Genomic DNA, 6,982 nt, shown 5'->3' on the forward strand with positions numbered 1-6,982 from the left:
CATGTATTTCTGTAAATGTCATTACCTGTCCCCTTTCTTGTAATTGCACTTTTAATAATTTGTTATTTGGTTCCCATGATCTTTTCCGAGTTTATTGAGAAGTTAGGGACCAAAGAGTTTACATTCTCTTTGACTCGGGCGGCTCTCACAACTTTGTTAATTACAAACTTGTGCAGAAGATGGGGCTGTCCATGATACCTAGCGATCACACCTACGAGGTACAGCTTTCAGTTGGAAAGTAGTTAGCTTCCAGCTGGGAACAGTTTTGGGATCGCAAGATTGAAGCGCTTTCTATCCGGATTTAAGACTACACAGTTGCTCTTACATGCTATGTCATGCACTTGGAGCATGTGGACTTGTTAATCGGAATAGAGTGGTTTAAAACCCACGATATTCGGATTGGATGGAAGGAGCATACTCTTTCTTTTTTAGATAAGGGTACCCAATTTTGTATTCAGTGTGATAATATTCCCTCTTCTCAGGGACCTATTATATCTGCGATGCAGCTTCGGAATATATTAAACACTTCTCATTATGATGTGTATCAGTGTGTTGATTCTTCTTTCTTCATTTGTTGTCTATGTTAATAATAAGAATGATTTAAGTGTGTTTGAATAGCGTGAATTGAGAACGTTGTTGGATGCTTTCATGGATGTATTCCCTGCTCAATTGCCAAAAGGTTTATCTCTAGAACGGGCAGTAGACCATCGCATAGATTTAGTACCTGGGGCTCAACCTATTAGTGTTCCACCTTATAGGATGAGCCAACTTGAGGAGGATGAGTTAGCTTCACAGCTACAAGATTATTTGAATATGGGCTATATCTGCCCAAGTAAATCACCTTGGGGAGCACCTGTCCTCTTAAGAAAGAAGAAAGATAATTCATGGAGAATGTGTATAGATTATAAACGCTTAAATAAAGTGACAATTAAGAATCAATACCCTCTTCCCGTTCTAATGATTTGATAGATCGTTTGGCGGGAGCGAAGTACTTTATTAAGATTGATTTGCGTACGGGTTATCACCAAATCCCTTCTATGCTAGACACATAGATAGAACCGTATTTCGAACTAGGTATGGCCATTACGAGTTTCTTGTATTATCTTTTGGTTTGACCAATGCTCCTGTCATCTTCCAGCAAATGATGAACGATTTGTTTCGAGATTTTCTAGGGCAAATTCGTTATCGTGTTCTTAGATGACATCTTGATATATAGCCATCACATTGGATACCTCTGGATTGTCTTAGGTATTCTACGACAGCATAAGCTCTATGCCAAGATGGACTTCTTTATGAAGGAGATTATTTACTTAGGACACAAGATTTCTTCTGAAGGTATGAACATTGATTTGGATTGCATCCAGAAGGTTTTTGAATGGCCTATCTCTCAGATTGTGAAACAACTTTGTTCTTTCATAGGATTCACAGTATTTCTATGGAAGTCTGTGCGTGATTATTCACACATTACGGCACCTCTAACAAACATATTGAGAGGTGGTGGACGCAGGTATCCAGCCGATCTCTTGGAATGATGCATTGAACAAGGCTTTTGAAACCTTGAAGTTTACTATCAAGGAAGCACCCGTTCTTGCATTACCCGATCCTACCCAACCTTATGTTTTAGAGGCCGATGCGAGTGATTTTGCGATTGGGGTAGCTTTATTCCAAGAGGGCAGATCTGTAGCTTTTGAGAGTAAGAAGCTAGATGACACCCAATATCGTTGGTTAACACACTCTATGCAGTTGTGTATGCTCTAAAAGTTTGGAGACACTACTTGAATGGTTCGAAGTTTCTTGTATTGACTGATCACCAGTCAATCAAGTATGTGTGTGATGGGTCTGAATTGAGGGGACGGAAGGCTAGATGGGAAAAATTAATGCAAGATTTTGATTTTGAAATACCTTATCGTAAGGGTTCGTTGAATAGTATGGCAGATGTCTTAAGTCGAGTCAAGTTTGTAAATGCTATGTCATTTACGAAAATATCCTCAGACCTATTTCAATCCTTGAGAGGGCTTTGTGCAACTGAGAGTCATTTCAGTTCTTATTGGCAGAAAGTCTAGGATGGGAGCTCCATGGTTGACCAGGACTCTGGGATTGTGCCAGCTATGGTACAGGCGACGGGAGGTCAGTGGATGATTAGGAACGGCTTGCTATTTTGGAATGGAAAGATATGTGTGCCAGATGTTTTGGATCTTTGATCCAAGATTCTCTGGGAGTGTCATGATGCTCCTAGTGCTGGACATCCAGGTATACATTGGACTCTGTGTCTTGTGAAGCATACCTTTTATTGACCTAAGATGAGTGCATTTATTGAAAACTATGTGATAGGTTGTTGGGTTTGTCAGGTTACTAAGGCAGAACGCCTTAGAAGCGTGGGTTTATTACATCCATTGCAAATCCCAAGTAATAAATAGAAAAGTATTTCCATGGATTTTATTACTGGTTTGCCAAGAACGCGCAAGGGTCATGACTCCATTTGGGTCATAGTGGACCGTCTGACAAAAATGGCTAGATTCTTACCTACTAGAACAACTATTTCAGTTGTTCAGCTGGCTCACGAGTTTGTGGACCACTTGTTTAAGCTGTATCGTTTGCCCTCTGACATAGTCAGCGACAGGGGCTCGAAGTTTACAAGTAACTTTTGGACACTTGTTTTTTAGAATTGGAAACTACTCTAAGTATGAGTTCCTTAGATCATGCACAATCTGATGGTAGTATAGAGAAGTCAACCAATTGGTTTAAGATATGCTTCGGGCATATGTTTATAAGAGATAGTCTTCATGGGAAGATCATCTACCTATGATAGAATTTGCTTATAATAGTGCAAAGCATTCGAGTACTGGTTATAGTCCTTTTATGCTTATGTACGGGTTTCAACCTAAGTCACCAGTTATGGTTGGGTTAAAGGGAATTCAAAATGATGCTGCAAAGACATTCTTGCAAGACATGCAAGAAATGTTGCAGTTTGCCAAGAGTCTATTAGAAGTGCCCAAGATTGGCACATATTTTATGCTAATAGACATCGTTCACCTAGAGAGTTCTCTGAAGGAACGATGGTATATTTGCGTATTCCCAAGGAATCCAAGAGCCTAAGTACTAGTTTGGTTCTGAAGTTATTTATTAGATATTGTGGTCCGTTCAAGGTTATTAAAAGAATTAGACCAGTTGCATATAGACTGGAATTGCCTCTTGATGTTAAAGTCCATCCAGTGTTTCATGTCAACAGAGTGAAAGAGTTACTTGGTGCGGATGATCAACTTGTTTCTCCTTAAGAAATAATAGAAGTAGCAGATTTGACTTTTATTCCACACGAACCTGAGAGTATTCTTGAATATCGTGAAAGACTGATTCGTAATAGAACTATCACGGAATATAAGATCAAGTGGAAGGATCGTGTTGAGGAGGATGCAACATGGGAGACATTACAGAACCTCCAAAAGACATTCTCGGGTTTTTTAGCGAACTAAGGAGTGAGTTCTTAGAGGAGGGGAAGTACGTCATGTGCACGGATTGGTATCTGACGTATACTGGGTACACAAGACTAGCTCAGGTAGCCTGGGGAGGCTTGATTCTCAGGTTGAGTGGCAAGGGTACAAACTAGTTAGAGGTCTTCGCTATTTTTGGTACTTGGGGCCTGAGTCTATATAAGGGCCCCAGGGGTTCAGTTCTCAGGGAGCCGATGGGAGCAAGTCTCGTTCCCAGGTGCTAGGTCTAATCTTGGATTGAGTCGCGGACGTGCGCCTGCATCATAGCGTAGCCCAAGGCCCAACAGCAGATCCCAAGCTTCACAGCACCACTTGGTGGTATGGGACACCAGGCTGGTTAGGATCTAGTTGGGAGTTCGTGCCAGCTCGTGGCTCGGAGGGGACATCTCCTGATTCGGGATTGCATCTTGTAGATGTCATGGTTGGGTGGTGAGCAACCTGCTCAGTTTCTTCACGTTTGGTGTGTTCTTGTGTTTGCTTGTAGGTCAGAGATTTCAGGAGTGTTGGGGTCGTGTCATAGAGTCTACACAAACGGGTGCCTAACTACCTAAAAAATTAATGTCTAACTACCTAATTTTTTAGGAGTCACTAATCCCTCCTTATAGTAATGACCAGCCATCGTAATAAGTCTCTTTATATATAACTCATCTTGACGGAGAGAGGAAAAAGGGAGAGCGATGAGACTTTGGTTCAACATAACCTGATGGTTGTTGCATGTAGACTTCCTCGTCTAGGTAACCATAGAGAAAAGCATTCTTGACATCGAGCTGGTACACATTCCATCTGCTGAGTGTCGCTAGTGATATCAAGAACCGTATGGAATCCATCTTTGCTACTGGAGCATAAGTCTCATCATAATCTTGATCATATTGTTGTGCAAATCCTTTTGCAACTAGTCTGGCTTTGTATCTTTGAATACTTCCATCGTGATTGTACTTCACTTTGTATACCCATTTGTTTGCTATGGAAAAGGGTATCTAACAACAATTTAGATGTTCAAAAGTAGATGAGACTGTGGGTATACGAGGAGGAAAATGGCATAGACTTTGGAGACTATAGGGGAGCAAGAGAGAGACCAGGTCTCAAACACAGTACACTATGTAATTTGTAAGTAGTATGTCCTTAGAGGTAGCAATTGATGTTATAATGTGGCATCTTGTCCTTGTTTCACTATATGCATTTGTTTTTATTTCTCATTAACTGTTGGTAACTCAAACATGCAATCACCTTCATGCCTGATAAGAAAACTTATTTTGATATTCTTTCAAATCCAAAATTTTTTTTGTTATGTGTTCTGGACTTTGATATGCTTACAAAGAACTGAGATAACTGTGTATACAGTAGAAATGTTGCTAATAGTTTGTATTCTAGTAGATCACAACAACCACCCTCATACAAGAGATGAAAATAATCTTATAACATCATCCGACTTCAGTCGTAACAGTCAAAAACAGAAATAGTTCAAAACATGATGTGGTGGATAAGGCCACTACTACTGGCTGTTAGGGACAGTCATAGTAGTCCTTACAGTTACAAAATTATCCACTACTTACTAATGTAACTTCCCTTACTAGGGGTGTACTAACTCTCCTTGGATGAAGTCCATGTGGGTGGAGAGGTCACCCTCAACACCTGACACTCCCGGTGGTAAAACTTTTTGCAAAAAGTGGAAGACTCACACCCTTACTGAAAATAGTCCATCAGGTGGACCTTGATAGTGTGGGTTGAGTTTAGATCGATTACTGCTGCGCCTTGGCAGCAATTGGGCCAGCTTCCTTTGTGTCTGCCCTATAGCTATCATTCAGCTCTAGTTCCTCCTCAATTTTTATCTCTGCCTCTTCCACATCTAGAGTAAGGGGTAAGGCCTGGTTCGAAGTCGCTATGAATTCTGTATCCTGATATTTATCATTTTTGAAAGCTGCATGCTTTGCAGACAACTATGTGCAGTGGCCTTTCTCTGTTTCATCTGGTTTCCCAGGCTCTATTGTCAGGTCAAAATTTTCTGTGTAAGCATCCAATGGCATTTGATTCTTGTTAGCATTTTGTGCTACAGCTTTGAGGGTTTCCAATATTAAAATGGCAGCGGAAGATGCAAACAAACTGAAATTATAGAGCCACACAGAGAACACTAGAGATAACAAAATGTACCATCACTGATCTGCTGTAAATCAGCCCTTAAACCAGGGCAGCAACTGAAATACAAGATATCTTGAATAAGATAGAAAACAGGAGCTGCTGGAGAGGCTGAACTGAAGCAGAGAAAAAGGGGGGAACACAAGAAAGCTGAAGCCTGAGAGCACGGAGGCAGGAGAAGCCTGAAACGAAGAGGCAGAGGCCTGGAGCGGGGAGGCAAGAGCCCTGAAGAGGCAAGATCTGCTGCGGGAGTGTGGGCAGCCAACTGAGCAACTGAGAGGGGGCTCTGAGGGGATGGTCAGGAGCAGGCTGTATGCTGGAGCCTTGAGGAGCTGCAAGAAGTGATGGAGGAAATGAAGGGAAGGAGGCCCTTTTATAGGGCAGGCCAAGGGGGGGAGTCGGCCAGTTTGGCTGGACCGACCAGCCTGGTCGGTCAGGCCAACTGGGCCGACCAGCTGGTCGGCCAGCCTACCCCCTCTGGCCCCCCTTGCTGCATGGGGGCTGGTCGGCTGGCCACGCTTGGAGATGCTGAATCTCAACATCCAATTCCTATGCCATAATCTCATAGGCGTAAGCAGCAAATGCAAGTGCCTCATAAGGTCGTTGTGCAATAACAAACAAGCGTTTCTTAAGATTGGACCACAAGTCCTGAGATGTTTTGGCTAGCTCTATCTTGTGATATCAGAGGAGCTTAAGAAAATACCATCAACTTCCTCTGCCATTTCCCTGAGTTTATGATCAACCCCTTCTAAGGCATTTATCCGTTCCTTGAGTAACAGATTCTCAATGTTCAAGTCGGAATGGGCTGCACCCATTTGATCCAACTGTAGGAAAAACTCAGCCTTCATTTCTTCCAACCAAGTTGTGACAGTAGGTAGGCATTCTTTTTGCACTCTCACCTAGGCAGTGAGTTTGGAGATTTGTTTCTCCTACATGGTTCTGTACTATGCATATTCCCTCTTGACCTCCTCGAGCTCCAACTTTGTGGCATGTAGCTTTTTCTACATGTCAGCCTGCTTCAGCATGTATTCATGGCCAGCCTTCTTGTTTTCTGTTCATTCCTGTACTTGTTGCCTCAGCTGCAGCTAAATTGTCCTCTATTCATCAACATAGTTCTGTAAAACTCTCAATGCATGTTCTGGTTCCCCCCGCTAGCATGTACTCCTTCTGTAGTCGGACACTTCAGCTTTTGTTTTGGGGATGCCTGCAGGTCAGCCATGCTGTAAATAGGGGATAATTGTTCAAAAGAGATCTTGGGAGGTGTTGTAGGGAGAATGCTAGCAATGTTATCTTTCGGTTTCCTCCAGCTCTCTGGCTTTTGAAGCACATACTTCCACTGAAGATTTAACGTGATCTTCTTG

This window comes from Dipteris shenzhenensis, chromosome 3, assembly GCF_047967505.1.
Source record: "Dipteris shenzhenensis isolate YYH24624 ecotype China chromosome 3, Dip_SZ_1.0, whole genome shotgun sequence".
In the NCBI taxonomy this organism is placed as follows: Eukaryota; Viridiplantae; Streptophyta; class Polypodiopsida; order Gleicheniales; family Dipteridaceae; genus Dipteris; species Dipteris shenzhenensis.